Below are 25,910 nucleotides of genomic sequence, written 5' to 3'. Positions count from 1 at the left end.
AGGTGCCCCTATAGCTCACTTTTTTGATGGGATCCTTGTCTGGTTTGGGATCATGGTGATGCTGGCCTCATAAAACAAGTTTGGAAGTTTTCCTTCCATTTCTATTTTTTAGGAACAGTTTCAGGAGAATAGGAATTAGTTCTTCTTTAAATGTTTGGTAGAATTCCCCTGGGAAGCCGTCTGGCCCTGGGCTTTTGTTTGTTTGGAGATTTTTAATGACTGTTTCAATCTCCTTACTGGTTATGGGTCTGTTCAGGCTTTCTACTTCTTCCTGGTTCCGTTGTGGTAGTTTATATGTTTCTAGGAATGCATCCATTTCTTCCAGATTGTCAAATTTATTGCCGTAGAGTTGCTCATAGTATGTTCTTATAATAGTTTGTATTTCTTTGGTGTTATTTGTGATCTCTCCTCTTTCATTCATGATTTTATTTATTTGGGTCCTTTCTGTTTTCTTTTTGATAAATAATTCTTTCAAAGAACCAGCTCCTAGTTTCGTTGATTTGCTCTATTGTCTTTTTGGTTTCTATTTCATTGATTTCTGCTCTGATCTTTATGATTTCTCTTCTCCTGCTGGGCTTAGGGTTTCTTTCTTGTTCTTTCTCCAGCTCCTTTAGGTGTAGTGTTAGGTTGTGTAACTGAGACCTTTCTTGTTTCTTGAGAAAGGCTTGTACCGTTATATATTTTCTTCTCAGGACTGCCTTTGTTGTGTCCCACAGATTTTGAACTGTTGTATTTTCATTATCATTTGTTTCCATGATTTTTTTCAATTCTTCTTTAATTTCCTGGCTGACCCATTCATTGTTTAGAAGGATGCTGTTTAGTCTCCATGTATTTGGGTTCTTTTCAAAATTCCTTTTGTGGTTGGGGTCTAGCTTTAGAGCATTGTGGTCTGAAAATATGCAGGTAATGTTCCCAATCTTTTGATACTGGTTGAGACCTGAATTAGGACCGAGGATGTGATCTATTCTGGAGAATGTTCCATGTGCACTAGAGAAGAATGTGTATTCTGTTGCTTTGGGATGAAATGTTCTGAATATATCTGTGATGTCCATCTGGTCCAGTGTGTCGTTTAAGGCCTTTATTTCCTTGCTGATCTTTTGCTTGGATGATCTGTCCATTTCAGTGAGGGGAGTGTTAAAGCCCCCTACTATTATTGTATTATTGTTGATGTGTTTCTTTGATTTTGTTATTAATTGGTTTATATAGTTGGCTGCTCCCACGTTGGGGGCATAGATATTTAAAATTGTTAAATCTTCTTGTTGGACAGACCCTTTGAGTATGATATAGTGTCCTTCCTCATCTCTTATTATAGTCTTTGGCTTAAAATCTAATTGATCTGATATAAGGATTGCCACTCCTGCTTTCTTCTGATGTCCATTAGCATGGTAAATTCTTTTCCACCCCCTCACTTTAAATCTGGAGGTGTCTTCGGGCTTAAAATGAGTTTCTTGGAGGCAACATATAGATGGGTTTTGTTTTTTTTATCCATTCTGATACCCTGTGTCTTTTGACAGGGGCATTTAGCCCATTCACATTCAGGGTAACTATTGAGAGATATGAATTTAGTGCCATTGTATTGCCTGTAAGGTGACTGTTACTGTATATGGTCTCTGTTCCTTTCTGATCTACCACTTGTAGGCTCTCTCTTTGCTTAGAGGACCCCTTTCAAGATTTCCTGTAGAGCTGGTTTGGTGTTTGCAAATTCTTTCAGTTTTTGTTTGTCCTGGAAGCTTTTAATCTCTCCTTCTATTTTCAATGATAGCCTAGCTGGATATAGTATTCTTGGCTGCATGTTTTTCTCATTTAGTGCTCTGAAAATATCATGCCAGCTCTTTCTGGCCTGCCAGGTCTCTGTGGATAAGTCAGCTGCCAATCTAATATTTTTACCATTGTATGTTACAGACTTCTTTTCCTGGGCTGCTTTCAGGATTTTCTCTTTGTCACTGAGACTTGTAAATTTTACTATTAGGTGACGGGGTGTGGGCCTATTCTTATTGATTTTGAGGGGCTTTCTCTGAACCTCCTGAATTTTGATGCTCGTTCCCTTTGCCATATTGGGGAATTCTCCTCAATAATTCTCTCTAGTATACCTTCTGCTCCCCTCTCTCTTTCTTCTTCTTCTGGGTCCCAATTATTCTAATGTTGTTTCGTCTTATGGTGTCACTTATCTCTCGAATTCTCCCCTCGTGGTCCAGTAGCTGTTTGTCCCTCTTTTGCTCAGCTTCTTTATTCTCTGTCATTTGGTCTTCTATATCACTAATTCTTTCTTCTGCCTCATTTATCCTAGCAGTGAGAGCCTCCATTTTTGATTGAACCTCATTAATAGCTTTTTTGATTTCAACTTGGTTAGATTTTAGTTCTTTTATTTCTCCAGAAAGGGCTTTTCTATCTCTCGAGAGGGTTTCTCTAATATCTTCCATACCTCTTTCGAGCCCGGCTAGAACCTTGAGAATTGTCATTCTGAACTCTAGATTTGACATATTACCAATGTCTGTATTGATTAGGTCCCTAGCCTTCGGTACTGCCTCTTGTTCTTTTTTTTGTGTTGAATTTTTCCGTCTTGTCATTTTGTCCAGATAAGAGTATATGAAGGAGCAAGTAGAATACTAAAAGGGTGGCAACAACCCCAGGAAAATATGCTTTAACCAAATTAGAAGAGATCTCATATTGTGAGGGGGGAGAAAGGGGATAAAAAGAGGTTCAAAAAGGAAGAAAGAAAAAAAAAGAAAAAAGAATAAAAACGAAAAGAAAAGAATAATAAAAAAAAGAAAACAAATAAGAAAAATATAAAAAAGAAAAAATATATATATTGGATAAACTAGTTAAAAAACGTTAAAAAAGAAAAAGGTAAAAGTTAAAAAAAAATTTACCAGAAGGCGAGAAAAAAAACAAAAAATGAAAGGAAAAAATTAAATTAACTGCAAGACTAAAAAAAATCACAGGGAAAAAGCCATGAGTTCCATGCTTTGCCTTCTCCTCCTCTGGAATTCTGCTGTTCTCCTTAGTATTGAAACCGCACTCCTTGGTAGGTGAACTTGGTCTCGGCTGGATTTCTTGTTGATCTTCTGGGGGAGGGGCCTGTTGTAGTGATTCTCAAGTGTCTTTGCCCGAGGCGGAATTGCACCGCCCTTACCTGGGGCCGGGGTGAGTAATCTGCTGGGGTTTGCTTTCAGGAGCTTTTGTTCCCTGAGCGCTTTCCGTAGAGTTCCGGAGGACGGGAATACAAATGGTGGCCTCCTGGTCTCCGGCCTGGAGGAGCCGAGAGCCTAGGGCCCCACCCGTCATTGCGCCCCCAGAGAACAGAGCTCAGTTACTCCCATCTGCCTGACCTCCGGCCGCGCTCCGAGCTCACCGAGCCTGTGACCGGTTCAAGGTCACCCCGAGCTGCGAGCTTACTGTCGGCTCTGTCTCTGTAGCCAGCTTTCCCGTTCCAATACCCGCAAGCTCTGCGACACTCAGACACCCCCGATCCTTCTGTGACCCTGCGGGACCTGAGGCCACGCTGACCCCGCGTGGGCTTCGCCCGGTTTAGCCTCTGGAACGATGTCCCTCAGCGGAACAGACTTTTAAAAGTCCTGATTTTGTGCGCAGTTGCTCCGCTGCTTGCTGGGTGCCGGCCCCTCCCCCCGGGGTCTATCTTCCCGTTGCTTTGGATTCACTTCTCCGCCGGTCCTACCTTTCAGAAAGTGGTTGTTTTTCTGTTTCTAGAATTGCTGTTCTTCTTCTCTTCGATCTGCCGATGGATTTGTAGGTGTTTGCAATCTTTAGATAAGCTATCTAGCTGATCTCCGGCTAGCTGAAGTAGTCTCAGCCTGCTACTTCTCTGCCATCTTGACTCCTCCCCTCGGAAGAATTCTATTAGAAAATTGCAATCCCCAATTTTACTCTGCAGTATTTGAAATGAAGAGAAACAGGAGCTATCAAACGTATCGGTCAGTGATATCCATCCATGCTTTCCTCTATGTGAATTTATCATTTTTTATTTGTAGTTTCCAATCCAAAAAGCTCTGAAAAACTTAAGTATTTTCAGTGGCTGATTTGTCAGCAATACCTGACTAACTCTGAATGCACCTCGCCACAAAATCTGACCTGAGGTGATGAAAGATTATTTTATAATCTGCATTTCACTTGGAGTGAAGACTCTCATGCTTTGCTGAAGTATTAATATGTTTAATGAGTCTTGTAGGGTCACATAAGACACCAAATATGCATTTTATTGCCTTTTAAAACACTGGCCTTAAAAAATTTATTTTGATACTTATAGATTCACGTGCAGTTGTAAGAAATAATTGATGCAGTATAACTTTCACCGAATTTCACCCTTTGGTAACATCTGGCAAAACCTTAGAACAGTAGTACAACCAAGACATTGACATTGATACAAGTCATTGACCTTATTTGGGTTTGGCCAGTTTTATATACCCTCACTTTCTGCCTATGTGTCTGTGTATTTAGTTCCATGTAATCTTGTCCCATGTAGGTTTGCATGACCACCACCACAGTTGGATGTGGAAGAGTGCATCCCACGTATCTTTCAGGACTACCCTGTTAGAGTCACAGCACTCCCCCTCTGCCTAACCATTGGTAAACACTAATCTGTCCTCTGTAATTTTATTATTTCAACAATGCTAGATAAATGGAATCATTACGGGATCATCTACAATTGGCATTATTTACTCAGGATGATGTTTTGGGAAATTCGTGTAAGTTGCTGCATGTTTTTTAACATCTGAAAATTCTGAACTCCAAAATGCTTCTAGCCCAGAGTTTTTGGATAAGGAGTTGCCGAGCTGCCCTGAAGGTCTGCTGCCACAGACAGAGCCCTGCCTGCTCTTGGAACCATTGAGGAACTGGGCTGGCAGGACGTTGGTGGCATGTTCTCATCAGTGGTGGTGTCTGGAAACAGCTGGAAATGTACTTTTCTGGTGTCTGGTTTGAATGCTGCTTCTGCTGCCCCTGTGACATTTGCATTGTGGTGTTGCAACTCTTTTTAGTCTACATTCACAGCCAGCTGCCTCACTTGCCTTCCCCTGGGTTTCTCATTCTCACTGCATTTTCCCTCCTGGCCATCAATTCTAACCCCAATTAAGCAATCTGCTTTCCTTTTGTTTCTATCAGCCCCTTTCCCTGGGACTGCACCTGGTTTCCTGTATCACTTACACTGACTCCAGTCCCCAGCTGATCTAGGACTCAGGGCTCCAATTTCAGCACTTGCTCGTCCCAGGCCTGTGCTGTGTTCTTTCTGCCCCTCAGACTCCAGAAGTTGGATACGGGGTCTTTCCTGGAGCGCTTCCAAGTTTGGATTCTCATCATCATAGAGGAAGTTCTGCTGTCTATAAAATTAAACCATAAGCATAGCAAACGCTTTTGTTCTAAAGCAAAATTTGCCCCATTGAGGCTGACATACAGTTCAAAAGATAACTTTGGTAAATTCCACAGCAGACACTGCCACTAAATATAATAAGATAATGTTCTATTCTTTTTTTAAAAATATTTTATTTATTTATTTGCCAGAGAGAGAGAGAGAGAGAGCGCGCGAGCGAGCGTGCATAGGCAGGCAGAGTGGTGCAGAGGCAGAGGGAGAAGCAGGCTCCCCGCAGCAAGGAGCCCGATGTGGGACTCGATCCCAGGACACTGGGATCATGACCTGAGCCGAAGGCAGCCGCTTAACCAACTGAGCCACCCAGGCATCCCGATAATGTTCTATTCTTGACATTTGACATTTGACTCAAACTTATCTCTGAGAAGTATGTGTGTGTGTGTGTGTGTGTGTGTGTGTGCGTGTGTGTGTGTTCCTCGAAAATTGCTAATGATAGATATTTAGGGAAAAGGATACAAGACAGAATGACCCAAGAAAGGGCATTTATCATGTTCATCCTTCAATCTCCATTCTCATTCCAGCCTGCTGTAAGGAAAAACATCAAGATTGTCGATGTTATAATCTTATGGTCCCAGTTGACCTTGATTAAAAATGCATATGCAGAAGAATGAAACTGGACCATTTCCTTATACCACACACACATAAAAAGACTCAAAGACCTCAGTGTGATGAAAGACCTCAATGTGAGACAGGAATCCATCAAAATCCTTGAGGAGAACACAAGCAGCAACCTCTTTGACCTCAGCCGCAACTTCTTCCTAGAAACATAGCCAAAGCCAAGGGAAGCAAGGGCAAAAATGAACTATTGGGACTTCATCAAGATCAAAAGTTTTTGTACAGCAGAGGAAACAGTCAACAAAACTAAAAGACAACTGACAGATGGGAGAAGATATTCACAAATGACATATCAGATAAAGGGCTAGTATTCAAAATCCGTAAAAAACTTATCAAACTCAATACCCAAAGAACAAGTAATCCAACCAAGAAATGGGTAGAAGAAATGAACAGACATTTCTGCAAAGAAGTTATCCAGATGGCCAACACACACATGAAAAAGTGCTCAACAATACTCAGTGTCAGGGAAATACAAATCAAAACCACAATGAGATACCACCTCACACCAGTCAGAATGGCTAAAATTAACATGTCAGGAAATGACAGATGTTGGCGAGGATGTGGAAAAAGGGGAACCCTCCTACACTGTTGGCGGGAATGCAAGCTGGTGCAGCCACTCTGGAAAACAGCATGGAGGTTCCTCAAAAAGTTGAAAATAGAGTTTCCCTACGACCCAGCAATCACACTACTGGTATTTACCCTAAAGATACATATGTAGGGATTCAAAGGGGCACACGCACCTGAATGTTTATAGCAACATTGTCCACAATAGCCAAACTATGGAAAGAACCTAGATGTTCATCAACAAAAGAATGGATAAAGAAAATGTGAGATATATATATATATATATATATATATATATATATATATATACCATCCAAAGAAATGAAATTTGCAGCTACGTGGATGGAATTAGAAGGTATTATGCTGAGTGAAATAAGTCAATCAGAGAAAGACAATAATCATATGATCTCAGTGATATGAGGAATTTGAGAGGCGGAGTTTTGGGGGGTAGAAAAGGAAAAAATGAAACAAGATGGGATTGGGAGGGAGACAAACCGTAAGAGACTCTTAATCTCATAAAACAAACTGAGGGTTGCTGGGGGTGGGGCCCTAGGGAGAGGGTGGCTGGATTATGGACATTAGGGAGGGTATGTGCGATAGTGAGTGCTGTGAAATGTGTAAGCCTGATGATTCACAGACCTGTACCCCTGGGGCTAATAATACATTATATATTAATAAAAATAATTTTTAAAAATGCCTTCCTTTTGGGGAAAGCTAAACCAAAGAAGGAGTTGTTGGATCACTAAGATTTTGTGTCTAGCCCTACAGCTATTTAAAAAAACACACATCCAGGTGAAAAGTAAAAAACTTGATTTCTAGTAAAATTCATGGAATTTGTTCAGGTGAAATGATGTTCTGGGAAATTTCCAGATGTTTCAACGTTTCACTTTCCCACCTGGTGTTTGCCATTGTGAAGAACAGTGTAACATTGTCCTGTGATACTTTTGGTTAGCATTGGCTTGCCAAAATTTTGCTTGAGAATGTTAGTAGGATCCGTTGATCCCCTGAAGTCAATTAGGCAAGAAGACGAAAGAGAAGAAGAAAAGGTAATGTCTAATCTTGACTCACTTTCTCATCTGAAATATTGTTAATCTTCTTTCCAAAGAGAACGAGTGACACAGATTTGGCGACTAAGAAAGAAAATAAGGGCAAATTAAAAATAGGTAAGGTAATTTGAGCAATCTTAAATATCTATACAGAAGAAATAAGAAAACTGAATATGCCTTTTTTAGAGTGCTTGGAAGAAAGGAGATAAACAAATAAACCAGTTTTCCTTCCTTTAAAATGTTTTACGTCTTCCTGTGGTTTTAGAAACTCCTCCCATTTTCTCAAAATCTCCCAGAATAGCAATGAGAGGAGTTCCTCTGTGTGATTTTTACCTTCAGTCAGAAGTCTTTTTTATTCAAGTGCATCCTCACTGAAGAAACAGCCACACTGATAAGCCTTTGCTTATGCTTTGCATGTCAAATCTACTCTCTGAAAAATAATTTTTACTCTATTTCGCAATTCTATTCACAGTTGAACAAATCAAACAGCGCATAAACTGAAAAGTATTCAAGAAAGTGGATGTGTCTGGCTGGTTACCCATTATGGAATCAGTGAGGTTAGGATAAATGAACATGAAAATACATGCAAATGGGTTTCTATTTTTCAGTCTAAATTAGAGACATAACTATTTGTTGTCATTATCATTGGTTTGTCTTGAATATTTAAATCACCACTTCAAGCAGGCCTTAGAATCTTTTTACTATTGGGTATCCGGAAAATTGGTGGACACAAAGTGGGTGCTGAATAAATATTGACTGATCAAATGCATGCATGAATAAGGATCTCTGTATTTATTCTTTCTCAGTCCTTAAAAAAATATCATATGCCAGTCCCAGCACCTTGACCAGAGCAAGTGTGACTTTCTGAGTCTTGAACTAAAATGATTTATTTTTGAAAAGTGGGAATGCTTTGCTTGGGGAATTTTAGTTGCACATAATATAATAGCTACAGAAATAAAGATTTTTTCTTCTGCTATCCGGTTTAATTATCTAATTAGAACTCAGTAAGCTATGCAGAGGCAAATCCCTATGGGGCTCATTAAGCCAGCAGGGTTAGAAGTGTTGCAAGTGAAGAAAATACATTTTTGAGTCAAGCCTGTTGTTGCTGAAAAGCCATTTGGTTACTACAACAGTGTTTGCGAAGAGGAAACAGCCTTGGGGCCAGATGGCAGGCAGGTATCCTGGGAGGACTAGGGGCCCGAAGTCCCGGGCAGAGGAAGAGATTGGCTTACAGCTCCGGGACTCAGCGCCCAGGGAGGGGGGGGGGGGCGGGGAGAGGGGCAGGGACAGCGGGGTTCTGCTGATGCTCAGGGTCACCCAAACTTCATCTTTTGAGCTGGCTGACCCCAGCTTCGCTGCCAAAGGAACAGTTTGAATCACCATGGCCTTTGGATTGAAATCTAAGCTCCAGGGGAACATGAACCCTTTCCTGTTGCTGCCTTGGCGGTATTGGCTGCTAATGCGGGGGATTCCAGCGTCTTGGTCTCCGTGGCCTCTGGATCTAAATCATTTTACCAGCTTGAAAGTCTCACGGAGTTGTTAGAAAGAAAGAAAGAAAGAAAGAAAGAAGGAAGGAAAGAAAGAAAGAAAGAAAGAAAAAAAGAAAGAAAGAAAGAAAGAAAGAAAGAAAGAAAGAGAGAAAGAGAGAAAGAGAACAAAAAAAGGCACACACAAAGCCACAGGCCCTTCACATCTAGTTTTGCTGGACAGGGAATCATGCTAATTGGAAAACAGACCGCACAGCCTGTTTCGTAAACTGAGAGAGACTTGGGTGCTGTTTGTCTCGTATTTTAAACTTGAGATCGCCATGCCATGAATTTCGTAACCAGAAAACAGAACAGTTATTTTTGCACCTGGATATAAAACGCGGCAAGTTCGATAATGTGGCAAGCTGCTACTGTCCCACAAAAGGCCCGTTTTGTGATGTTGAGTTACACTTCCAAAGTGCAAAACCACTGAGTTGTCAACAAATCTAACTCCAAATGGCTGGATTCAAAAACAATCTGGAGGAGGTCTGTCGTTTTGATGTTTCCGACAGCACGGTGTGTAGCTTTCTGAGGGCTCTTTTCATCGTTTGAGATGGTTTTCTGTTAGGCTATTCCTCGAATGAAATGCATTTCCATGTGAATTTACTGGGGTTTGCAGCCCTCCACGGCGCCTGTCCGCCTTCTTGATTTTGGCTCTGCTACCGGTTCCTTTTATTGGTTTTTGGCAAGTGGCTGAGGGCATATGTTTTGGACTTTTCTTGCCTAATTTGTGAGATTCTGCTGACATCCAGGAAAGTGCCGCAAAAACCTGTTGCTCATATCCAAGCTTATGTGTTTCATGGCAAATCCACCAGCACTGAGCTCAAGTTTCTTGACGACAAGGCTTATTTATGGAGGAACAGACGTAGGCAGTATTTTGTGGGGCCATGCTGTTCTTTTTCTGGGAGCAACATTTGGCATTTTCACGCAGAAGGGCAAAGAGTTTTTAAGCATCTCCTATTAAATGGGTGTCCTGGAGGGAGTGATTAGCCGCCCCCATCGCCAGCGGCAGCCGTACCATTTTATCCAGCAGGTTCCATACACCAACCAGTTTGTCCTGATGCATCACCTCCAAGCTGCAAGGGAAATGCTCTTGAACACATTTTGGAGATGAAGAAACTGAGGTTAAGTAGCTTTCCTACAGTCTTAGGGAGTGGTGAAGCCAGGGTTTTAACCTTCAGACTTTCTGTGTCTAAAGTTTAGATCTTTTTCCCCCAGAGAAATCTGGGACACAATGCTGCCCCTTGGCTTTTTTAATAAAGAAAATTTTGTTTTGTCATTTCTGTTCAATTTTATAGCAATCAGTAAATATGTATAATTTGCAGTCGTTGGTGTTGTGAGTAACGAGAAAGACTCAGACCAGAGCAATCTTGTTGACTAGGGGTGATTTTGCCCCATCCAGGGAACATTTTCCAAGGTCTGGAGCCATTACGAATTGGCAGGTTGGGTGAATGTGTGTGGTGCCTAGTGGGTTAAGACCAGGGATGTTGTTAAATGTCCTAGAATGTACAGACAAAACCCTGCAGCAAAGAATTTTCTGGCCCTAATATGTCAACTGTGGGCTAGAAGCGCGACCCTGAAACATGGTGGGATTTATGCTGTAGTTTTAAAGATGGTGGGAAAGATTGTATATTTGTTCAAAATACTTGCTGATGCTCCCTTTTGGGACCATCCATGTGGGAGAATTATACATCCTACTCCGTTAAATACCAGGCACGGCCATTTGCCTTGTCGACCAATGAAATAAACATACCAACATACAGAGCCATTCTGTAGCTTTCTTTCCCTTCTGTCTCAAGACTCAAGTTCCAGAAAGGACTTCTTCACCTGGAGCCTTGAATGAGGATGCCATGGAGGAGATACGAAGGCCGCTCAGAAGAATCGGTATCGCATGCAACAAGTAAACTTCTGTTGAAAGCAAATGAGAGTTTGGGTGTTTTTTTCCTGCAGCGTAACTGAGTCCATGCTGGCTGACATAGATGTGGTTATATTGGCAAAGCTGAGGATAAAACGGGGCCATAACAAGAGGAAAACCTGGAAGAAAAGACTGGAGCCAATGCATGCCAGATGGCAAAGAGTGGGTTTGAACTTTATGGGTGGGAATTTTAGTGGGGGTGAGGAAAAAAATCAATTCTGAGAGAGCAGAGGGAAAGAGGAATCAGAAAGGAATAGACACAGGAGGCCAGAAATCAGAGTGTGTAACAGTAGTCTCAATGAGAGAAGCAGGAGCCTGAACCTGGGGAGGGTCAATATAGGTGAAAAGTTGGATGCTTACACAAGAGTGATTCGGAAAGAGAAAACAATTGTTGGCCATGAAAACTGACTTGGTATGGACAAGAAGAAGATGATGCAAAGGTGGTATCAAGATTTTGAGAGTGATTTTCTTGGAAAATGGTGTCACATAAGAACGTATTTTGAAATAGATGTGATGATTTCCCTTGGGAGTATGTTAAACTTGAGATAAAGATGGGCTGCCCAGTGGGAGATGTTTAGAGGCAATGGGCTATGAGGGTCTGGACAGTGGGAATCCTGATGTGATTTACATATTTCACATCATCTGCAAACGGGTGCAATTTGGACAACATTAACTAGGGATAGTGACTGGAACTGAAAGAGACACTCAAGGAAGTGGAAACTGGAGTTTGGGCAAAGAATGAACCTGATGGGAAGAATTTCTGGCATTCAAGTAGACAGTGCTGCCAAGCTAGCATGTGAAGAGCTGCTTGGATCTTGTAGAGGTAATCAAAAGTGTAAGGAGGCAAACTGATGCCTACTTCTTGGTGCTTAGATGTCTTTGCTATTATTCTGAAATAGTTAAGCTTTGGTTAAAAAAAAAAAAAAAGTAGTCCATGGTTACAAGGTCAGGAATGTGTGAACACTCAAGATGAAAGTTTAAGTTTCAAGTTTTCCTTAGTGTAAAAATGAAAACCAGAATAACAGTAGCACTTACTGGAAAAAAGAAATCTTAATTTATATTTGAAAGTGTAGTTCTAAACTTTATTTATTCTGTTTGGGCTATGCTTATCAGTTAGAAGTGAGTTTACTACAGTCTTTATGTATTGGTTATATTTTGAAGTAAAGTTGTTCTTGATTAGGTCATGGTCAGTTATCTTGCTTCTCAGTTTCCAGACCTCAGAGAAACCTAACTAGCAGACTCTTCACTTAACAAAAGGTCCGACCGGGCTTCTTGTCCATACTGTTTCCCACCTCCTCCCTGGTTCACAAGTAAGACACTCATTAGTTTTGAAGTTTTGCCAAGGCAGCTCGATGGATAAAATAGGCTGGTGATATGTCACGTTCCTGGAGCAGAAGTCAGAGCACCACTTACTTTCTCTTCCTCTGGCTTCACGCTTCAGTAGGTTAGGATTCTGGGACTCCATGGCAGAGAAATGCTCTCCTAATGGCTCACCATCAGTCAGCTGGTGGCCGCAGGAATTACGGACAGAGCGCCTGAGAGAAGTCACAGGGATGCATGTGATTGTCTTAGGGGAAATAGCATTAAACAGGAGTGTGTTAAATACCACTCTTCTCTGTGAAAATAGAACTCGTCTCTCTTCCGAAAGCAACACTAACCGGAGTGATCTCATCCGGAATAATAATTTCCTTTCATTCCTCCGCTGTACCGGTCTGTCAGTTTGTATTTACTGTGACTAAAGACCCGGGGACCTTTCTCTGATTTGGAGAGTTTAGAACACGTTCCTCTTTCAGGATATCTAGTAAATTATTCAGTAAGGCCAGTCCTTTGTAGATCTTGCAATTTACAGCAGAGAAGGCCACTTGATCTTTTATTTTCTGCGGCTAAGCAATCTTACCACCACCAGTAAAACATCTCCTCTGATTGTACAGTAAATTGGAATTGTGGAGTTAAGTTATGGAGCCTCTTGTATCCAGGCCCTGAATTCACCAGGTTCTACCGCATTTCCTTTTCTGGAGGCCCAGTGTCCTCACGTGCCCTCTGCAGCAACCTCCGTTTCTCTTCAAGCTCTGACCATTCCTTTCCATCTTTTTGGAAATGTTGTGCATGTTGTCATGTACCTGACAGCTCACTGGCATTAGTGACAGACTACTAATTTGATTAGCTAATCACTGGAATATGTTATAGGGAGTGGCCATCTCAATGGGCTTTTTCCTAGGTTCTATATTTTCCTGTTAATGCAGACCTTCCAGACACATAAAGCATTAACCCAAAGAACTGTCATTAACGGAATAATGTTCAGGAGGGTAGAGGAGATATATCTGAGAAGCCTTCAGACCTCCTTTTCATTATACGACTTCATTGATCAGCAACTTGTCCTCTCCACTCTGTGTCGGGAATCATAATTGAATGCCATTCTGGTGTGGCTTGAGCAGAGATAAAGCTATGGCCCATTTTTTTTGTATTGTTGCATTTCAATTAATGATGAGCGGGGGATCAGATGATTTAGCTTTAGTCTGTTTTCTGGGTTCCAGCTTTTTTATTGTAATTTGTAGTGCAGAGTCCTGAGGAAACAGTGACTAATTCACAAGAGGCAATGAAGAAAGAAGGGGGGAAGTGTCAGGGTAGGCGCCCTGGTGAGGAGGGTGGCGTACCCGATCTTGTGATTCTCTTAGTGATCCTCGCTGTTGCTCTCCCCTGGCAGTTTAGTAGGGAGGAGAGTCATTTTTTAAACGACTTTTGCCTTTCAAGGCAAGTCGTTCTGTGGGTGAGGTAGTGCTATTGAGAGCTGGACGGAACAAGGGACAATAAAGGTGAGGAGACTGAGGAGGAGAAAAACAAGCAGGCTGTGGCTCAGACAGTAGAGGAATGTGCCCCTCCTGAAACCATTCAAGAACTGGTTTTGGACTGGGGAATAGCTGAAGCCAGAGAGCAGGGAAAGGCCTACGGTAATGGGATCCGACAAACGCCAAGAGCAAGAGCTGGACGCAGGGGTCCTGGGTGACTCCGTATGTCTGGCTGCTTTGCTATGAGGACAGACCTGCTCCTTTCCTCTGGTTTGACATTTTCTGGAACATGCATCTCTGCAATATTCAGACCCTGAAGGGTCTTCGGTCATGATGGGCTCTAAGAGAAGCTCAAATGTCTGCACTTTTGGAGGCCAGAAAGGATGGGGGAAGGGTATCCTTCTGTTACTTACAGATGAAGAAATGGGATTAAGCAGATGAACTTACTCATCCCCAGGTCTCTCAAAAAGAGAGAAGAATTAGTTTTTGGGTCACATACTTTTTTATTTCACAGCTTGGGTTTTCCACATTCATTCTGTTGTGTTAAAGTGGCACAAAATACGGATGCTGCAAATACTAAAATACAGCGAGTGACTCTTCATAGGTATTTTCTCTTTTCTCAGCTATCCATATGTTCTGGGTCCCTCTTGTGGTGGTTGGGATGGGCCAGGCAAGGGTGTCACGCAAAGGGCCTGCGTGGACGTGTCAGGTCCTCCAGTCAGATGGAATCCCTGAGGTCTTTGCCAATGACAGTAACAACATTCAAGGTGAGAGAATTCATACCATGGATTAGGAGTAAGACAGAGAGGTCTGAGGAAAATTGAAATAATCAGAAGGGAACTTGCCCAGATGCACACTACCTCATCTAAGTGCAAACAGCATCCACACTGTCATAATCTGCTTTCCTGAATTTCTGTGCCCTCAGTACCACCAAGCTCTCCACTTTCTCACTAGATCCCATCAACTGTCTCTCAAAGGACATCCCTCCGGCAATTCTTTCTTCTATCTTGGATCAACTTTTCACTCTCTAGTGGTTTCTAGAAGCCATCACATGTTCTGTTATTGTCCTAGTTTTAGAAAAATCTACCCTTGACTCTTTTCTCTTTTAGCAACTGCAAATGCTGAAAATTTCCTTTCTTCCAATTCTATTTCCAACCCACTCCAATTTGACTTTGTCCTGGACCACACTACTGACACTGCTCTTGCCAAGGTCACTCATGACCTCCATGGTGCCAAAACCCATGGTCAGTTTTCAGTTCCATCTTAACCCACCAGTAGCAGGTGATAGAGCTGGTCTCATTCTTTCCTCTGATATACCTTCTTTGCTTGATTTCTAAGGTACCATAGTCTCCTAGTGAGTGGTTCGTCTCACGGGCTAGACTCTCCTTTTCTGTCTTGCTTCTTCTTTCTTTTGCTCTTGACCTCCTCCAGAGAACACGAGCATTCAACTTTGATCTTCTCCTCTTCTTTGTCTACATTGACTCCCTTGATGCTGTAATTCAGTCTCATGGCTTACAGTTCGACCTATATCTTAAAAATTTCCAATTTATGTCAGCAATCCAGATCATGTTGCTTTTGTACTCAAAACCCTCTAGTGAATTCCCACCTTATGTAGAGTAAAACCTGAAATCCTTCCGTCTTGGAGCTCATTGCCTGCTATCTTCTCTTCTCTCATTCCTTTCTAGGCACACAGTGCTTAGGGCTTTTGACCTGGAACACTTTTTTCTTAAACAGCCCTGTAGCTAACTTCTTCACTCTTTCATGATTTTTTCAAACATTCTCTCTTCAGGGAGACCTAACCTGAAAGCACCTCTTAAAATTATAGCACATTCTTATCCCCCAGCACTCTGAAATCCCATTACACTGTTGTATTTATTCCTTTCCCTCATAATATTTATCAACTTCAACATACCATGTAATTGACTCATTTGTAATATCTATTGTTTATTGTCTGTTACTTTCTGGAATGTCAGCCCCACAGAGGCACAGACTTTTGTCTGTCTTGTTCCCTGATGCTTAAAATATTTAGAAGAATTGCTTGGTATGCAGTTGATGATGGACATATTAAATGAATGAATGCATAAATACTTTCCTTTACCAGGGGGAAGGTTATCATGGGGAGGAGAGAAGGTGAAGCAAATGGTCCAGGACGAGGATCATGGACAAGCCTAAGATGGTAGAGCTTTGTTTTATGATGTAGAGGTGGGTTTGACTTATGTCAGTCACCCCAAAGCCCTGGAAACCTAGTTCATTCCCAATTCTTATGGTGTGGCTTGCAGGAGCTCTACTTACCTTGATTTTCTCCTTCGCATATATTTTAGTATGTTGGAATCCTTTTTTAAAAATATGGTGCTCAAAATGAAACATAATGTTCCAGATGCACTCAGACCAGCAGCCCATTAATGTAGTCAGTTCTCATCTCCCTCTGCCTAAACCTATACATTGAGCAATTTAGCCAAAGAGATCGTTAGCTTTCCAGGGTCAAATGACACATGACTCAGATTGAGCCTGCTATCAGCCAAGCCACAAGCTACTTTTATTTATTTTTTTCACATGAACCACACACATAAAATTTGCTCAATCCTATTCTTTTAACCATATGCGTATGACTCTCATTTTTTTTCTATGAAATTTATCTTTTCAATTTAGATCCATTATTTTGATCTGTCAAGGTCTCAATCCAGAATTGTAGTTTACTTACAGAAAAAGATTGTCAAGGTATTGATAAAGTGTTCTGGGCAGGGTCCATAGCAAAAATCTGTGCCAAACACTTACACACCTTTATTTTCATAATAACAGTATCTGTTTAATTCTCACAATATATAGGTTTAAGCCGGCTATTTCTTAATCTTGCCCACAAGAATGTTACTGAATACTTTTTCAGATGGTTAGCTGAAATCCACATGTCCTATGCCTGCTGGATTTTGCTGAGTTTCCAGTCTAGCATTTTTACCAAAAGAGAAAACGAGGGCTGTTTGGCATAATTTTATTAGATAAGCCTGTGTTGGCTCTTCACGAGGCCATTAGATGAGCTCACAAGCCATCTTGTATTAATTCTGTGTTGAGGTCAGGCTTACTCTTTGCAATTTGAAGATCTGATCTTCTCCATCATGGTGACATCTTATCTCTGTTTATTTTGTGACTTATATTTGTAAGGAATCATCCCTTTCAAACTATTCTTTCTGGATGGGTGGCCCTTGTCATTTAAAAAAATATGAAAAATTGTAATATGTTGTTTTATATAAACACATATATTAATCTTATCATACAGATTTGAGTGCTGTCTTTCCTTTCCTGTTTTGCTTGGCCCTCTTCTCTCCTTATCTCTCCTCCTCCACTCATATTGTTGATTCTGTATTAACACCTACTGAACATATTATGTTTTCCTGTATTTTAGCACACTCATGTAATCCTAGGTGACCTTTATGAACTCTTAGCCTATTCCAAAGAGAATCAGTTTGAATATCCTTCTCCAAGAGATGATATTACCCACGAAACTGTTCTGGAAGCATTTGTTAAAGACTTTGAGACCCCAGCCTAAAAGTAATAGAATAACTCATTTGTCATTTCTTTCAGTAAGACTTGCTGAGCACCTCTTGTGTGCTCGGCACCGTGCTAGGGTGTGCAGGAAGTCCCAACCTTTCAAGGTGTTGTGTTTAATCCATGCCTCTATCTTTTCATTTGCATTTGGGCGGGGAAAAAAAAACCAACAAACAAAACCCCAAACAACAACAACCACAAGCTCTCTTGCTTAGGGTGTTTCTTTAATAGACAAAAGGTTTGCATCCTCCTCAAAATCATATATTGAAGCCTTACCCACCAGTGTGAATGAATTTGGAAAGTGGCCCTCTAAGAAAATAAAGTTAAATGAGGTCATGAGGGCAGAGCACTGATCTGATAGAATTCATAGCCTTTTAAAAATACTAATACTAATACTAACGATACTTCCCCAGATGACAATAGAGCCTGCTGACTGAGAGCTTCAAAGTGCCACAGATTTCTACCACAATTTTTTTTTTCTTTCTGGGGAGGGGCTTGGGGCAGTGAATGAGAACATATTCTGCAGTATAGAGGGAAAATATCTTGATTTAATAACATTAAAGGTTGTAAGTATTCATTATCTGAATATTGCTACTTGGGTGGCTTACTTTCTCTCAAGACTCAACCATGCAGATTCCTGCTAAAATATTCAGCAATATCAAATATGAGTGTGCATATTATGAGCTGAATTGTGGCCCCTCTCCCAAACCTTCTAGTACCTCAGAATGTGACTGTATTTGGAGAGAAGGCCTTTAAGGAGGTGAAGAGGTGAGTAAGTAAACATTGGGTCATTAGTACGGGTCCTACGCTAATCTGACTGGTGTCCTAAGAGGAAGAGGATTTTAGGATGCCAAAAGAGACACCGGACTTCTGCCCACAGAGGAGAGACTGAGTGAGGAGACAGGGAGAAAGGGGCCTCCTGCAAGTCAAGGAGAGAGGCCTCAGGAGAAAGCCAGGCTGTCGACAGCTTGATTGTGGACGTCCAGTCTCCACAACTGTGGGAAATACACATCTGTTGTTTAAGCTGCTCAGTCTTAGTATTGCCTTATGGCAGCCCTAGCAAATTCATATGGACTGGATATAAACTTGGTCTCTGTTTTGTTTTTCAATTTCCCCTTCTCTCAGGTTTTCTAGGTACTGCAAGACCTTGTGGTCCTTTTGCTATTTAGAAAAATTCTTCAGGTCTGCTTTCAGATACACTAGCACAGTATCATTTCTATGAATATTAACTATTGGCAGATTCCCGTGAAGACCATTATTCTCTGCTAACCAAAAAGCTGGTCATAATGGGGTTAACCAGGCATTTTAGAAAACATGTAGAGTACAACACTCTGTCTATTAAAAAATTGGTTCTTTTATAACAATGAATAGCCTTGCCTAGGACACACTCTGAAAGCACTTTCAATTTATTATGAAGTTTAACATTTCATTTGCTTGAATTTTCCTTCCAAGTTCTGCCTGTGACATTCTCCATCTCCTTTTTACAAGGATAAAATAGAAGTGTACTCATGCAGATGGTAGGAGGTTGGTAGAAACAGACCTTAGAATGAGCCTTAACTCTTAAAGCCATGCTCAGTCCTCAAGGCCAAGGTGACTCAATGTAGCATGCAAAGAGATGAAGCTAGGGCCTGGGCTCATGCCAGGCTGTATTCAAAATAAATAAATAAATACAGGGATAGAGACGGGAAATAGCTGGAGTGACTCAGAACTTATTCCCTGGAGCCCAAATCTCCTTGAGGTTCCTTAGCTAAATTCCCACACTTAGTGTATTTTATGGAGCCAGTTTCTAATCTGTTCCTTGCTTTACCACGGAAGCTTTTGCCCTGCAGCTGGACCTCATTTGGTTTGGATTTTTATCTATAAATTGCTGTCAGTAAGAATCTTTTGGTCCTAATTGGTGAAAGTGACCTAAAAAAGGGAACCCCAGAAAGGAACCAGAAAGAACTGAATTTTCATCCGTTCTTCTCCCAAGAATTTGTATTACCCTTTGCCAGGGAACAACTAGCTTTGAAGCTGGAGTAATCTCTTTTATTTAAAAGCTAAAAACCACCTTAGATGAAACGCCATCAAACAAAGTTTGTTTCTCAGTCCTGGAGTTGAGTACGGAGTGGCTAGTGTTTGCGATTCAAAGTCCCATTTGGACACACTTCAAAGAGAGACTCCAGGCAGAGCTGCTAAAAGCTCCACCAGCACCAGGACATACGGATTGCCAGTCACTGGGGCCTGAACTCAGTTCCTGCATCTGAGGAGGAACATAATTGCTGTCCTTTTAATCTTCTTTGCAGCCTGTCAAATGGAGGCCACTTCACAGCAGGACACATAGGTTCACAATAATAGTAGCAAAGTTTATAATGGTTTGATGTTCCTTAAAAAAAAAAAAAAACTTTGCAGTGAAACTGGGGCTTAAATTGGAACGAAGGACTTCAGGAGTAGCTCAGATGATGGAAAAGCAATTCTGTCATCTAAGAACTGGTCATGGGCCAGGTATAGCTGTTGTGAATGTCTGTTTGCAAACTAAGGTGTACCTACATATAAATTTTTGTATTTCTATAACAACCAATTTTTAATCTCTAGATCCCATGCTATGAAGGTGGAGTAACTTGATCTCAGTCTTTTCAGTGTCCTCAAATCCAGATGGTGACTCAAGATCATCTGTAAAAATGTCTCAAATAGGAAGTTTTAGAGTACTCGTGATGCTGTTGGGACTTGACCATGTGCCTAAATGACTTGCTATCTTGATGCTTCTGTACCTACCTAAGCCCACTGGTTCCAGCAGCTTTGTTTAAGACTTCCACTGTAGAGTTTGGGACACAAGAGTCGTTAGCCCACTTGACACATGGCATGTGAGGCTCACTATGGGTCTAGACCAGCCATTCAGCCAGTACCTTCCCAGGGTCCTGCCACTTCCTCGAGGTTCTACCAGGTGAGACATCTATTCTTCTGCTTCCGGAGTTTTCATAAATCTTTCCGTTTGGCCACATTTCAGGGACAGAGTAAGTGCCCTCTCTAGACTTACCAATGTTTCTTTTTTTTTTTTTTTTTAAATTTATTTGACAGAGATCACAAGTAGGCAGAGAGGCAGGCAGAGAGGGAGAAGCAGGCTCCCTGCTGAGCAGAGAGCCCGATGTGGGGCTCGATCCCAGGACCCTGGGATCATGACCTGAGCCGAAGGCAGAGGCTTCAATGCACTGAGCCACCCAGATGCCCCTTACCAATGTTTCTAACTTCATCATTTCGCCACCAGCTCTTTCTCTGCCCCCAGCCAGGGGGACATTTTTTGCATTGGAGGTAGAGAGAGACAATGTGAGGAACTCTACTGTCCTTAAGTCTTCCTGGATTGGGCAACCCGACATTCCTCACTTCTCTTGCTCCCAAAGAGTTCTCCCTGTCACCAGTCCTTTCCGTATCTAAAGACTTTGTCTTTGAAAACAATATACAGGAAGATATTTCTTGCTCTTTTGTTGTGATATATCCTTCCCCTAGGGCAAGAAGTGCAGGGTTTGTAGGAATTGGGGTGAGGGAGAGGGATGTAAGATGCAGAGAAGAGACAGTGAGGAAATTTTTAGGAAAAAATAGTATTGACGGGCGCCTGGGTGGCTCAGTGGGGTAAGCCGCTGCCTTCGGCTCAGGTCGTGATCTCAGAGTCCTGGGATCGAGTCCCGCATCGGGCTCTCTGCTCGGCGGAGGGCCTGCTTCCCTCTCTCTCTCTCTGCCTGCCTCTCCATCTACTTGTGATTTCTCTCTGTCAAATAAATAAATAAAAAATCTTAAAAATAGTATTGACTAACATTTCAAAAATATGATTGTAGGGTGCCTGGTTGGCTCAGTGGGTTAAGCCTCTGCCTTCAGCTCAGGTCATGGTCTCAGGGTCCTGGGATCGAGCCCCGCATTGGGATCTCTGCTTGGCGGGGAGCCTCCTTCCTCCTCTCTCTCTCTGCCTGCCTCTCTCTCTACTTGTGATCTCTGTCTGTCAAATAAATAAATAAAATCTTAAAAAAAATATGATTGTACCTTGGTAGCTTCCTATTGATAGATCAGAGCTCACAGTTGACTACACTTGGATCATGCTTGCCAACAATACCTCAGCTTCCACTTATAATTTAGACGCTTTCCTTGTCTATTCTGCTGTTCGTGCCTCTGAACACACTCACCCCACCTTTACGCTCTATTGATCTTAAGCAATTTTTTGGCTGGACAACCAAAAATCCTCATGCTCTAAAATTTCTTTCCACACACGTGCTTTCCCGTTCTTGAAGTCCTTTCTAACCAATCCCCAATGGCTAGAGTGAGCTCCCCCTGCTATTCACTTTTCTCCTGCCCTATCATTCTCCTCTCATAACACACTCATGTCATAGCAGTGAGTATTTAATCATGCTATTATTTGCTAAATATTCATCTTGCCCACTATGAAGATAGGAACCCGTCTTTCTTGCTCACTGCCGTTCCCACAGCACTTGGTATCTAGCAAGTGTGTAATAAAATATTTATTAGCTAATGAATTAATGAATAGTAAACCAGCTAGATGTAAGGGGAGGAGAACAGGGGACCAAATTTGAGTTCCTACTATTCCAGGCACTTTCACATAAACCTTACCTCAGTCCTCTGAAAAAAAACTTCATTACCCCTGTTTTGTAGTAAGGTTTCTGAGGGTCCAAGAAATGAGGAAGGTTCTTTCCAAGATTCTTCAGTTAATAATTGATAAAGGGCAAATGTTTGGTTGCTTCTCTACTTAGCCTTGTGTTATTCTTAGCATCTGGCTTATGTTTGAAAATAACTTTGTAACTTCTAAGAGCATCTGATATCTTACCAAGTGATACTTGCTTTTTTTTGTTTTTGAGCAGAATGAGTATCTCATCAGGTGAGTACTCTGTAGAAAGGATTTTAGGCAGATCACGGTGACAGAATCTTTTGGAAATCCTTCCATAAATTACTTACATAGAGATATACCTGTGTTTTGCCTGTTGCCTTCCTGTCTTCTAAATACTAAACGTGTTTCATTTAAAATATTGCATCCATTCTATTTTTAGGGTCTTGTTTCCAGAATATGAGTTTGGAATTGGGGATAGAACATCCACACTGTGCTAAACATTAAAACAAGGCAGAATAAAAACAAACAAAAGGAACACATTTCTATGATAGTAGCTTATACTGTCAAATGCAAGAACCATGTGACAACATATATATTTAGTCCAAGAAATATATGATGAATTTGGGGGTTTAAAAATGCATCAGGGCAAGGAGTGACTGGCTGAGGGAGATCAACACAGATAGGGCATTAGAAGGGTTCTTGGGGATGAGGAGATTTGGGCCAGGCCCTGAATGAAGCATAGCATTTCTGCAGACGGATAAAAGGTGATCGCAGGGAACGTGGACATTCCAAGAAAACCAAGTGGTTTGTTCTGGCTCTAGATGTCCAATTTATAGAACTTCCGAGAAGTACAGGCAGCCCCAGTGTCAGCTTACACGTTGTAATATAACACATGGGGTTTGAGTTTCTCTGAGGTTTCAGTGTGTCAAGGCCAGCTTAGGTGTTCCTCGAGCAGAGCCAAACTCTGGATTAGTTTCAGCGCGTTCCTGATTTCCTGGAAATGCTCCTGACCACAAGACCAGTCTTCAGGTCTGAGCAGATGAAGAGATCAGGAAGCCCTCCCCAGCATGGCTCCCACCCCCTCCAGATGGAGTTAATAATTTCCCTGCCCCAGCAACCTCTGCAACTCTTACTTCCCTGGCTGCAGTCACCACATTGTTCGTTTTGTGTGCAGGCTGTCTTCCCTCCATGCTCTGAACTCCTTGAGAGCAAGCCTTTGTTTTATGCTCAGTGGCTCCAGGTGTCTTCAGCATCTAATACTTTTCTAGCACTTAGCAGAGAAGGGACTCAATTAATTGAGGGTAAATGAAGAGACATCGCTCCCAATCCCAATTCCCTGCTAGGCTTTACAGAAGCAGTGTGTTTTTTATATAGGTTGTTATGAAACTCATCTAGCTTTATGAATTATTCTTTAAAGAAATTACTTGGGTATATTGACACACAATGTTACATTAGTTTCCGTCATACAGAATAGTGATTCAACTCCTCTGTATGTTATGCTATGCTCACCACAGGTATAGCTACCATCCCTCACCATCACCATAGAAGACTATTATAACATCATTGACTATATTCCCTTGCTGTGCCTTTTTAGATATTCTTATGTTACTATTTGACAGATGAAACAGTGGAGGCTAAGTGATTAAATGACTAGCTTGCATTGTTAATAAGTGCATCTTCTAGACTTGAATTCCATTTTTTTCTTTTCCTTTCCTTTCTCTTTTCTTCTCTTCTTTCTTTTCTCTTTTCTTTTCTTTTTCCTTCCACCTATCTTTCCTCCCTCCCTCCCTTCCTTCCTTGGTAGCAGATATTGTGCTTTGCCTTGAAGAGCTAGTTTCAGATCTATGTTTAGGAAGAGGAGCAAATTCTGAAGAAAAGATTAATGAGAGTCATGAAACTCCCTAATTATATCTATGTCACTTACCATTTGTCATGAATTCAGAAATGTCCTTTTTAAGAATTCTATTAGCATGATCTTCACAAGATTCCTTTTAAACTTCATACATTTTCTGACAGCAATTACTGATAATAGCGCTTACATGACGTGGGTCAGTTATTTTTCCACAAAAAATAATAAACACTTGATAGTGCTTTCCTAAGTGCTTTATATATTTTATTTCAATTAGTCTTCACAACCACCTAATGAGATAGATACTACTGATGTCCTCATTTTACAGACAAGGAAACTGAGGTTAATATACATGAAAAAACTTTACAGAGATGATACAGGAAGTGGCAGAGCTAGTATCCCAGTCTAGTAGATGCCCAACGTTATCAAATATTTATTGAAGATCTGCTCTATACCTCATACCACGATGTGCCGAGAAATAGAGTGATGCACGAAATGGATAAGTTTCTGTCTTCATGGAGCTTTTATTCTAGAAGTGGGTGACAGGCTGTAAACCAATAAATAAATATGATAAATCAGACAATGCTAAAAGCAATGAAGCAAATATCTAAGGCAACGTGATAAGGTCTGACCAGGTTAAAGGAGGAGTGTGGCTACTAGAGATAACATGGCAGGGAAGGGAGGTGACAGTTAAACAGGACTCGAAGAGTGGGAAAATGCTGCCTATCCAAAGTTCTATGAGAAAGGAAGAGGGAAGACCATGTTTCTTCTGACTGGAGCTGGGGAAAGAGTTGTGCAAGGAGAAGAAACGGGGCAAGGCCACCCTGTATAATCACAGTAAGAGTGAGTTTATTCAAAGTACAATGGGAAGAGTTTTCCACAGGAGAGTCAAGTGATCTGGTCTGTGTTTTATACACATCACTCTGGGTTTTTAAAAATTTTTATTTGTTTTATTTCTACATAACTTTCCACATAAAGAAAACTTACCTTTGAGGTCAGGAAATGTACAGTATCTCTTGTTTGTATCCCACACAATAAAGAACACAAGCCAATCATGTAACACATGTTCAACATAAAATAATATCCCTACTTCATAGGTTTACTGTGAAGATGAAATCAGTTAAAGCATGTACGATGGTTGGAGTAGTGCCTAGCATGTGGCTAGAGAGCAGCATGTGTTTACTGTGACTACGACTACTGTTGTGGCTTTCTTAGTTTTCTTTGATTAAACCTCTTGCACCATTCAAATGAGTTGAAAAGATGAGGAAATTTAACTGGCTAACCCAAATTGAAGTTACTTACAGTAGATAGAGAGTCCGGCCTTGGCCATGTGACTCTGTTTTGATCAGGGTAATCCGGAGCTGGTGTAGATGTGGGAGTAGGGAGGGCAGTGGGGAGGCCACAGCACGGTGCTGGCCAGTGATGGTGGCTCCTGGGGTGAGCATGGTGGCTGCAGGAATGGCGAGGAGGGACTTGGGTGGGAAACATTTTAGAGGCTGAGCCTATAACTCTTATGGTGGTTTAAGAGTGGAAAACAGGAAAAGAAGGAAAAGAGGCCAACTTCTATATTTTTTACTTCAGTTACTGTTGGAATCTTTGTGTCATTTTATGGAGTTGGGGGAGGACTGAGGGAGGAACTAGTCTTGAGCAGTGTGCTGGAATTCAAGAATTTTCATTTGAAATACGATTTTGAGTTTCTTTTAGATCTCCATCTGGAGCATTCAGGAAGCAATTGCGTGTGGACTCAGGAGCTCGGAGGTTGTCCACTTGAAACAGAAGCTGGGCAGCCAGATTCAATAACATCACCATTGAACTTTTGTAGTTTCAACATTCTGCTCTAGAGGAGAATCCACTTTTTCAAACATATGCCTTAACATTGAAAGTTTTAATTCTTATCAAAGCAAGTAGGCTATAATTTGCATCACCACCTCAGAATGGCAGTAAGGTAAATTAGGAAGAATATGGAGGAAACAGGCCATGCTCTTCCGAGAGATAAAAATTGCAGGTGTGTGCACGTGTGTGCACTGGAAGCAAGCTTACACTGTTCCTTGGAAAGCAGGTCACAGCAAAGATTGTCTAGCAGAAGTTAAGAAAGCTTCTT

This window comes from Mustela lutreola, chromosome 1, assembly GCF_030435805.1.
Source record: "Mustela lutreola isolate mMusLut2 chromosome 1, mMusLut2.pri, whole genome shotgun sequence".
NCBI classification, from domain to species: Eukaryota; Metazoa; Chordata; class Mammalia; order Carnivora; family Mustelidae; genus Mustela; species Mustela lutreola.
The sequence above is the reverse complement of the archived record's forward strand: the minus strand, read 5'-3'. Positions refer to the sequence as shown.